Below are 10,990 nucleotides of genomic sequence, written 5' to 3'. Positions count from 1 at the left end.
CAGCTATGCCATGGAGATGCGGACTGCATCCAATGGTGGGGGAGGGATCAGGAGGCCTCCTCAGAATAAAGGAACTGTTGGGGGAGATGATGCGCAATTACTATTTTCAGTTAGTTAAGAGTCCACATGAAGTAGACCAGGTATTTTCAACCACTATGCCTTGGCACACTGATGTGCTGTGAATGGTCTGCTGGTGTGCTGCAGAAGTTTGGGGGAGGGTCATATGTTAGTAGGGCCATTGGAGGATGTGAGCCTCCAGCCAGCAGTGTCAATTGTCAAAAAACCAATGGTGTGCCTTGACAAATTTAGCGCCTTCTCAGTGTGCCATGAAATGAAGAAGTTTGAAAACGGTTGAACTAAGTGACCCTTCTCATGTAGCCAGATCAAACCTTAAATGCTTTGGGAAGATGTAGTGTCTGTTCTATTCAGTGCCACATCTCAGAAATAAATTGCATCTAAATGTTGTTTTGTGGCGCCACGGTAATGTCTGGGATATGGGGCCTACTCTGAGAATTAGGATCATCTGGCTCACAGCATGTGCTCCTTCAGTGTTGGCTGGTTTCCTCTCACTCAGTCGACATACTCACTCATTCAGGATCTCTGTTTGCCCAGTTGGTAGCTGAACTGTATTGGAAAAGCAAGTAGGAGGATGTGGTAACCTGGGGTGTGTCAAAGCCTGAATGGACACTATCAAATTGCCCAGTACAAAATTCAGTTTTGGAACAGCAGGTGCTAACACAGGTGCAATTCCGGAAAAATGAAATGTTTTGCACCAGCTGGTTTCGAACCTTCAGATTTGGAGGGAAAGAATCAGCAGGAAAAACAAGCATATAAATAAAAAGGAGCCTGAGCAGTGTTTCATGGTCAGAGGAAGCAAGATCTCCATGTGTTTCTGCTTTTCCATAGAATGTGTGGGGCTTTCCCTTCCCCATATGTGCTCGTATTGTTCCCATGTTCATTCTCTTCCATTGCGCCCATCTCTACCAAACAACAACCAACAACTCCAGATTCTGCAGGAATCCAAATTGTGCAACTGATATTATTTCACCAAAATAGATGTACAAGTCTGTCTTCTGCCAATTGTCTGCTCTGGCACAGATCTCGAGTCATCCGGAGGCTCTGAAAGCCAAATCTGAATCTATAAGAACTGAATCTATAAAGTTGATTTCTCATAAATAGAAGTGACTTTTCTGTACGCTGTGCACTAAGGGCTTATTGCTACAGGTCCAGCTGGCTCAGCCAAATAAATAAGTGTCGAAATAAAACAGCTGTTTCCTGCCCTCTGTAGACCTGTCTTGACAGGCACATCTGCATATCTCGATTCAGGCACAGCCAAGACTAGAATGCCCTTGATTTTGAGAGATGAATGATGGCCCTTCTGCGCTGAGATTTTCGGTGATGCCTCTAGATTTAGCTCTTACCAAACACACACCATCTAGACTGCATTGATGTCATCCATACAATAATAACAGTACTAACATTACTTGCTTAAAAAAATTATATGTACAGCATATATAAACTGGCCATTTAAGAAAAAGTTTCTTATTATTTTGTCATCAAGGGATTTAGTATCTGACAAAGCAATATCTATTGGATTGCTAATCAAAACGTAAGTGTGCTTGAAGCAATACAATTCTCCCTAATGAAGAGCATGAGACCCTGGTCGCTTTGTTACTCAAGTGCTTGCCTGCTCTTATGAGCCCAAACAGAATCTGAAGGAAGATATTGCTCCTACCCCTTGGAGAGTGTTTTACCACAGTGAAGCTTTTCATCACAAGGAGCTACACATGAGCACCTGCTAGTTGCTGTGCATCAGCCATGCTTGAAGTGACAGCTTACAGGACTACTCCGAAAGCTGCTAACTCTAGCCCTCTACACCCATTCCCACACCCAGGCATTAGAAACTCAGCCATTCCTCAGCTAACTTAGCCTACTCAACCATTCCTCCAGATTCTAATATTTCCCCAGATGTTTCCACGGTTTTTTTAAACCTATCTTGACAACCATAAGGTCTTGAAACTTGATGAGTGTGTGTGTGTTTACAACAAAAGATGGAATGGTCTTGGGAAGTTGAATTCTGTACTTCTATATCGTATTCCCTGATTTTCCTGTATTTGCGTATAATGACTAAATGCATGCAGTCATACTCATAAGGGCCTACATGCTGTGAGGATCAAAGCAGCTTTCCAACATCAAGCCGCTAGTAGGGTTATCATCAACTTTTGAATGCACACACCTGAAACTATCCCTTTAATGGCAGCAAACAACAGTTGATCATGTTTAGTGAAGTGGCCTAAAAAGCTTCACCTGCTGATCACTGCACATTAACCCTTGTTCAGGATAGAAGCAGGATAGACTGGATGTTTTTTTCTGGCCAGTTGGCCACCCTAATCTATGGCAGCCTTGCAGGCAAGGAACAATTGACCAGATCCAATTGATAGCCACTCACCACTGCATTGGTAGGGTTATCAGATACAGAGTGCCTATAACTATTGTATAGAGGAGGGAATTTTGGCTGGATCAGCTTAACATGGAAGGGTCTCAAAAGTTGCACCTGCCAAAATTCCTGCTTCTATATCATGGTTAAAGGTATAGGGACTCCATCCCCCTTTGTATCTGGTAAGCCTATGCATTGGCAAAATTGCACATGTGGTATAATGGACATCCTTGCCACTGATTTTGGGAGGGTTGCCAAATATGTCCAGTAAAAGAAAAGAGGAAGTGGTTTCTTAGTTTTGGAGGCCAACCTGTCAACAATATTCTAACCCAACAAGCCAGCAAAACCACTTACAGGTTGAGACTAATTATTCCTGTGGGTTCTGGATACAAAATCAATTTAAAAAACAAACTTTCTTTGCTCCAGTGATTGAAAAACAGCCTTGCTGACCTTTTGACTCTAAGAGTCATTAAGAAGACAATCCATCAGCACTTCACTCAGCCCCTCCCTTCACCAATGCAAAATGATCACCTTTCTTTCACCTGCTGGGGGAAGGGAGGGGTCGGAGAGAGAAGGATTGATGGGTTGTTATCCTGCTGCCCTCTCTCTCTCTCTCTCTCTCTCTCTCATTAAGGAGGCTGTTGTTAAAGGACTGTTCAGTTTTTTAAACTGATTTTAAATTGATGCATTTTTCCCCTTCTCCAGGGATCAGCACATTCTTTCTCATTTGCACAGGCCATTCGTGTTATGTAAAATCCATGTATAAAAAATCTGTGTACAAATAGGCTGGACCTGTACTCAGTTTGTGGGGAAGAGGGCCTCATCAGATGATTTCTGAGAAGTTATCTCTGGCTACCATCAGTAGTTCACATTTTCAAAAATCCCAGACCTTCCATTGAGGTGAATGACAAACCCAAACCCCCTGATTTGCAGTGCAGCTTGCTTGTGTGCTGAGGGTAATCTCCTGTGCAGAATTATCTCTGTCACCCTCCTTGCTCTCATTCCTTTCCATAATGTAAGCAGCCTTCTTATGCTATGTTATCTTAAAGTGAGTGCTTTTCAGTGCAGAGTTGGGAACAGGATCAGCATTTCTTGCCAGTGTCCTTAATCTGTCAAATGGCTGAGTGGTACTTCTGGTTGTAGTCATAAGAAAGCAGTTTTTATTTCAGTGGGGGAAGGCTTCCTCATCCCTTTCTCCAATGCAGCCCATGCCTTCCTCGGGAATCACTGCATTTCTGTACAGGAGTGGGAGGGATGGCATATATATATATATGAAAAAGGTTGAAAGTCATTGGGATAGATAAACCATGTCCAAATATTGGCAGCATATCACTGGGCATAGTTGCCATTTTTTAAAACTTTCCTGTGCACTTTACAGCAGGCTGGCACACTCAGAAATCAAGGTGAAGCTTTCACCATCATTTTATCTCCACTTCAGGGAAAGCTTCAGCTGTTCAATTTCTGTGTGCCAGGCTATAGTTTATAAACCATAAACTATACCAAAGGAGGGAAATTAAAAAGAAACCCTGTGACACTGGAGATGTAGTCAGAAGTTGGTTTCAGTCAATGCAGAGATATCCCACTGAGTAGCATATTCAGCATAGAAGAACTGGGTTCAAATCTTGTCTCTGTTGGGGACACAGCTTTCTATCTATACAGCAGGAATAACTGGAAGATACACCAGAGGGAGGCAAGCAGAGATAGTGCCAAGTGTGTGAATGAGAGAAATTCCCTGGGATATACATCTAAGGCCACAATCCTAATCAATTTTCCAGCACTGACATAAGGGCAATGCAACTCTGAAGTAAGGGAACAAATATTGCCCTAGCTTGAGGAAGCCTCCATGACTGCCCCCCAACTGCAGGTTGCAGCACATACCCCAGTGGCACAGCTATGCCTGTGCTGGAAAATTGGTTAGGATTGCACCCTAATTTAAGGAATGCAGTTGTGACAAAATAAAAGAGTTCAGTCCCCAAATGAGGCATTGCCAGGGAACATGGATGAGGCATTTCAGGACAAATGTTGCTGCCAAGTCACCAGCCTTCATGCCCATCGGTTCACTCCTCCAGCAAATTTCAACAACGCAAAAACAGGCAGCTCAGAGACTGAACTGCAGCTCTAGGACCCACTTACACGTTCTTTCAAAGCATATTTAATAGGCGTTGGACTTCATATTATCACCAGTATTTGCCATCAACCATTTCTTACCAGGGAGTTGGTGCGAAGGCTCCTCAGGCTTTACAACGATCCATTTCACACCCAAGATGTTGTTTTAAAGAGAGTGGTTCATTATTTGCTTCTTTGACAAAATCCCCAGTCACACCTTCCTGTTGGTTAGGAACAGTGCCTTTTTTTTTTCTTCATTTCAACTGCATCTCATGTCCTCAAAGATGGTGGGCATGGCTTATCACAAGCTTTGTATTAGGGTGACTATCTTTTTGTGTGTGTGGAAAATAAGAAAAACAACCACGTTTTTGAAACTTAGTGAAAAACCACTATGGGCTACCAGTTTATCCAGAGTTAGGGAACCCTGTGCCAGATCAGGTTGATTTTAGGAACTACACAAGAGATCTGAATTTCAGGAGAATTCCTAAGCTTTTCCCCCAAATGTTCCCAGTTCAACTAGCTGAGGGAATGGAAACCCAGTAGCTCACACTAGCAATGCAGCCAAGAGTAACTCTGGTTCCCGATCTTGATCACACTCTGCAGTTAATACTAGCAATTAATGTTTTGCTAAATCATCTGTGGACCTAAAGCTCAGTGACAGATCACACGCTTTGTGAACAGATGGTCCCTGGGTCAATCCTTGGCATCTCCAGCTAGGGCTGGGAAAGACCCCAGCCAGAAAGCTCCCACCATAGACAGCTCTGACCTAGATAGACCAGCGGAAGGATGTCTATATTGTTCTGCCTGATATACTGTACCATACAGGCAAGAGCAGAATGCTGGCTGTCTGAGAACTCTCAGAGCAGTAATGTCAAGCAAGTCACACATTATTTCCCACTAGGTATATTTCAAAGTTTGGGAGTAAAACTTTACTGACAGTGACATTGCTGGTAATGTGCAGAAATGCAAGTGTGCTATGGATATTCACCTCTAGATGGCAACAGTGACCCATCAAGATAGCATCTCAGTGCCTAGCACCATAGAGCCATTCTGCATAAGAAAGTCTTCCTAGACAGTTGAAGGGCAGGGGGCGGGCGGGAGGAATGCATACATCAGCAAATGCTGTCATGTGTGAAAATTGCATGAGTGCATATTTTGCAAAATAGAATCTGAGCTACTCCCTCCCTCACGTTCATGCTCAAAGGTACTGAGGCTCCACATCTCCGCCTCACTGACAGCTGCAGGTGAATCTGGTGTCAGCAAGACTCAGGAGAGTGGAGGTGACGAGTGTTATCTCACAAGGCGCTTTCCTTACAGTACTTCCTCTGTTTCTTTCTCCTTTAAGAAACTTTAAGAGAGACAACTTCCTTGTGATCACAGACTACTGAGTTTTACATAGCTGAGTGATTAGGGTTACCAGGCCCTCAAGTGGAGATGGTGCTTCTTTTCAAAATGTTCTGACTTACTGAACAGGACATAGCTGCTGCATCTCCATCTTGTTCCACCCTTGTCCCCTTCTTTCTCCTCCAATGGCCAGGATTCTCATTTTGCTAGAGAAGAAGGGTGGTTAAAGAAGACAAGTGGAGGGTGGAAAGCACTGCTACAGTGCGGAGTGCACAGGAGCAAAAATGTCAGCGCCATCTTTGGGCAAGGACCTGGCAGCCCTATGACTAGAGATGTCCTGCTTCTCTAGATACAGTAATAAGCTCAGACAGGCCTCTGGATTAACTTTGCTCCGATTCTGTTCTTGCTGGGAAGCAGAGGATTGAATGATCACATTCAGCAAAGAGAATCAAACCTTGCGTCACAACATGAGTGAAGTCCTCCTATGCTGGAACCACAGCCTGCGATGTGATGCATTGGGGTCTGGGTATGAGTGGGATCAATACTACAGTTTGGTCTGAAGAGGCACCAAAGTACCTACAAGTATTCATACAAGTGGAGACTGATGCTGGCACCCTTCTGCTCAGACTGTATTCCTGTTCTTGGGAGATGAAGCTGCTACAGCTGACATTTCCTGGCCCTTTCTTCACTTGTGATGTTTTGTGTTGCTGTTTATTATTCTTTTGAGGAGTGTAATTTGTGAAATGAGTCAGACATCATGTTCCATTATCATTTATATGGCATTCTGTATCAGTGGTGCATCTATAAAGTACTCATTGTGTGAACTCCAGGACTCTTGTTAGACAGAATTCTGAGAATTTCATCTTTCCACACAGTAGCGCATTTACTGGGGCTGCCAAAAAAAAAAAAGGCCCTTTATTCTAAAACACTAAAAGGTATTAGAACATACTAGATGGCTTGTACCGCAGCGTACTTCTGCTCCATAAAACCACACCACAATTTTCTGGTCATGTTTAAAATATTTGATCTGGAAACTTGTATTGTTACAGCATTCACTTTGCTGCCCAGGCCTCCACCCCCCAGGTCTTGTGGACTGCTGTTTTCATTCCTCTGTTTCTTTATGTACATGGATGGATACCCCTGGATTTTGCATGGTGCAGTGCAGAAATATTGCCGCTGACCATCAAAGGGGACATGGTCACCTCACATTTCCCTTCAAAATACTCCCTCACAGGGACCATGAAGATCAAGGCTGGAACAAAGGAGTTATTGTTTCTGATCACAGATAAGAGGAATGAATCAATTTATAAATGTGTGCTTATGGGTTTGAGGGTCACACAAGCCTGTCAGATTATCAAGCCAGAATGTTCATCAACGTAGTTCATAAGCATCTCATAGACATGAATGTAGCCAGCCACATTCATTTAAATGGAACAACATACTGCAGGGGTGTCAAACATAAGGTCCATGGGATGGATCTGGCCTGAAGAAGCTTTGTCTAGCCAATGTGATAGGTGGTATTTCCCAGCACCATCATCAGCTGCTTTCAGTTGCTGAGCTGTGAAGTGATGCATGGGCAAAAGTGAGGTGTCACTGCAGAAAGGGTTGCTCTCAAGATGACTGGGCTCTCCCAATGCCACCCTTTCAGCAGCACCACTTCTGCCAAAGAGCTGAGAGTGAGAGATGGAAGAGGTTTAAGAAGGCACGGAATGGTATGGGGGACCAAGAGAGATGAGAAAGGGAAAAGCTGCTGATGTGCTGGAAGAGCCCCAGTTATCACACAAGCTGCCCTTTCAGCAGTGCTGCTTCTGCCGAGGCGTCACTTTGCAGGCCACCTCTTATTTGCCGAGCTGCAAAGTGATCCTCGGCAGAAGCAGCACTGCTGAGAAGGAAGCCTGTGTGATGATTGGGCTCTCTCATATCTTGAAAATATGATCAAGAGTTGCATATTTTCTCTTCTGTCAATTGCAGCTAATGAGTTTCTAAATGAGAAAAAAACAGCTTACTTCTGGCCATCACCTGCATCAGTTCCTGCTTCATGACATCACTTATGGCCCTCAGCAGGTGCCATGAATGCTGTTTGGCTTGCTGTATGCAACAGGTTTGACATCCCTGACATACTGGGTCAGATCAACACTGGCTTCTATCTGGTCTCTGGCAATGGTCAGTCAATATTATAAAGGAAATTGCAAGACAGGTATGTGGGGGGGGAGGTGCAATCATAAAGTACTCTGATTGCTCATTCCCATTTTACCACAGGTCAACTTTCAGGGACAGTCTAGAGTCCACATCACACATTATGTAGCAGCAAACATGCATCTGGTACAACACGTACACACAGTGAAGAGTCAAGGCCAATCCAGGCTGCTTAATACATGAATAATACAAATCTCTGGTGAGTGAATGCATGCATTATATTTTTGTGTAACCAAAATATGTAAACTGTGAAACAGACTTGAGGATATATCTATGAGGGGGGTAGAGAAGAAGGGTCGTACTCTACCCATTGAGAATATATCTATAAAGACATTCCTGAAATGGTTATTCCCCTCTCCCAACATTTACTGTCAAGATAATTCTAGAGAAGTGCTTTCTGTATCCACAGTTCTATTCAGAAAGGCATATTTTATATTAGAGCAACTGCCCAATTAAGTTTTGCCTTTGAAGTCGTGCAGGTGCCAGGCTGCTATAGGTCCTGGAGCAAAGCCTGCACTGATCCCCCTTTTGAAACTCCACCTGCTCCCATTAAGTCACACTGGGCACTTCCACTATCCCCACTACTGAGGGTTCAAAGGTTGGCCCAGCTAAGTGGCCCCTCTGATGGGAGGTGAGCCCTTGGCCAGTGCCTGACCTGGATGACCTTCTAATACCACCTAAACTTCCAAGTCGCCTTGTCTTGTCACTGTTCCCTGTTGATTCATCCACCCACCCACTCACAAGTCTCCCATGATCCACTGGAGGGTTCCAAGCCATTATTTGAGAACCACTACTCCATGGAATATGACTAAATATTTTTTGGAAAGAATTTTCTCATCACCATGTTTTGTTGACACCCTCACTATGATAATACAAAAACCAAAAGAAAAAAAATGACAATAAAACATTCCTACCAAACAAGCTAAGCGTATAACGACAAGTCTTATTTTAGAACAGACAAAAGAAAATATTTCTTTACCCAGCATGTAATTAATCTGTGGAACTCTTTGCCACAGGATATAGTGATGGTATTGGGCCTAGATGCCTTTAAAAGGGAATTGGACAGTTTTCTGGAAGAAAAGTCCATCACAAGTTACTAGCTGTGATGGGTATGTGTAACCTCCTGGTTTTAGAAGGTTACTTCAGATGCAAGGGAGAGCACCAGGATGCAGGTCTCTTGTTGACCTGTGTGCTCCCCAAGGCATCTGGTGGGCCAGTGTGAGATATAGGAAGCTGGACTAGATGGGCCTTAGGGCTCTTCTTATGTTCTTATTGTCCTGAATGGCCAGTCTGCTTGGGCAACATGTCTTAATTCTCAGAGACAAAAGGGCAGAACTACACGTTATGCAGCATACACCAGGTTCCCAAAATGTGTTTCCCCAGCAATGGTCATGCACAGACCAAGGATGTTGAGAATGGATACATAAGTATTTTCAGGATTTTCGTCAAAATTATCATTGTCAATCACATTCCTTTACAAACCAGGCCAGTTGTCAAGGTGTCTCCCTTTGAGATGTCCTGATTTTAATACTTGGCTGGCCTTGATTTTGATGCCTGCTTTCTCCACACCTCTTCAAAACAGGCTAATCTTCTCCTTGGGGAGCTGCAGAGTTTAATTAAGATCCTTAAAAGGACAAAGGGTGCCACATAAACTCAGAACATCATTATAAATGTCACTGCACTTTATATGCTCTGGCAAAGTCAGATAACAAATAACAAGACCTTTAACTTTGTGATGTTTCTAAGCAAGTCTACTTATAGATACAGCCCTTCAAAATAACAGCTATAAAATTGCTGACATTTATAATCAAACACGCATAATGATCTCTTTATTAAGAACTGCAAAAGGCTGGGTGTTCCTTAGAAACTGTGATCCTGTTCCTTCCTCACCCATTCATTTTTCCTTACAATTCAGATTTCTCAATAAACCCTAATTCAGAATAGCGTCTTAATATTTAGACTCAGAGAAGGGCTGATTGTTTCCCACTAAGACCAAAGTCGAAGTACTTGGCATTTCACAGAACTGGCCCTTATGGAGTAAAATCTGATCATAAGTGAGTCATTTGATTGTCTGTTGATATAATCTAGCAGTATCATGCAGTGAAAACTTCTCAATATTGTTAGGAAAACCCCTATCCTGAGACACTGCAAGGAAGAAGCTGTAGCTCGGGGACCTGGAAGGTACAATTTTCAACCTTCAGCCTTCTAACTGAGCTGGGATAGAATGCTACCTGAGAGTTACTACCAGCCAGGCTTGACAGTATTGGGAATGTGCAGGGATCTGTTGGAAGGATATAAGAGACAAATATTCAACCCTATAAATATTTCTGAGAGCCTAGTCCTATACATGTCTACTTAGAAGGAAGTTCCATTATAATCAATGAGGCTTACTCCCAGGTAAGTGTGGATAGGATTGCAGCCTAAGAAGTAGATAGCTTTCATTTGGAGATATATTAGGACTGTTCCACATGCTCACCAACCAGAGATCCTCCACACACAATACAGAGTGGGCATCACCCAGGTGCCACAGTATGGGACCCTCCAAGCAGTGAATATGTTGACCAGACCAATGGCCATTCTGTGTATGGAAAAGCAATTCATCATCACATAGCAGTACTACCTTTTGAAATACACATGATGAATTCACCAAAGCCATAGACCAATGAATGGGGACCCCAAAGGTAAATAATTCCTTTGCTTCAGAACATTGCTGGATAGCTTATGGCTAACAAACAGATCTCTTGCATGGTCCTGTAATGAGGTAAGCTCATAAGAACATAAGAACAGCCCCACTGGATCAGGCCATAGGCCCATCTAGTCCAGCTTCCTGTATCTCACAGCGGCCCACCAAATGCCCCAGGGAGCACCTCAGATAACAAGAGACCTCATCCTGGTGCCCTCCCTTGC

The sequence above is a fragment of the Tiliqua scincoides genome, chromosome 2 (assembly GCF_035046505.1).
Source record: "Tiliqua scincoides isolate rTilSci1 chromosome 2, rTilSci1.hap2, whole genome shotgun sequence".
Lineage (NCBI taxonomy): Eukaryota > Metazoa > Chordata > Lepidosauria > Squamata > Scincidae > Tiliqua > Tiliqua scincoides.
This window is presented reverse-complemented; position numbering follows the sequence as displayed.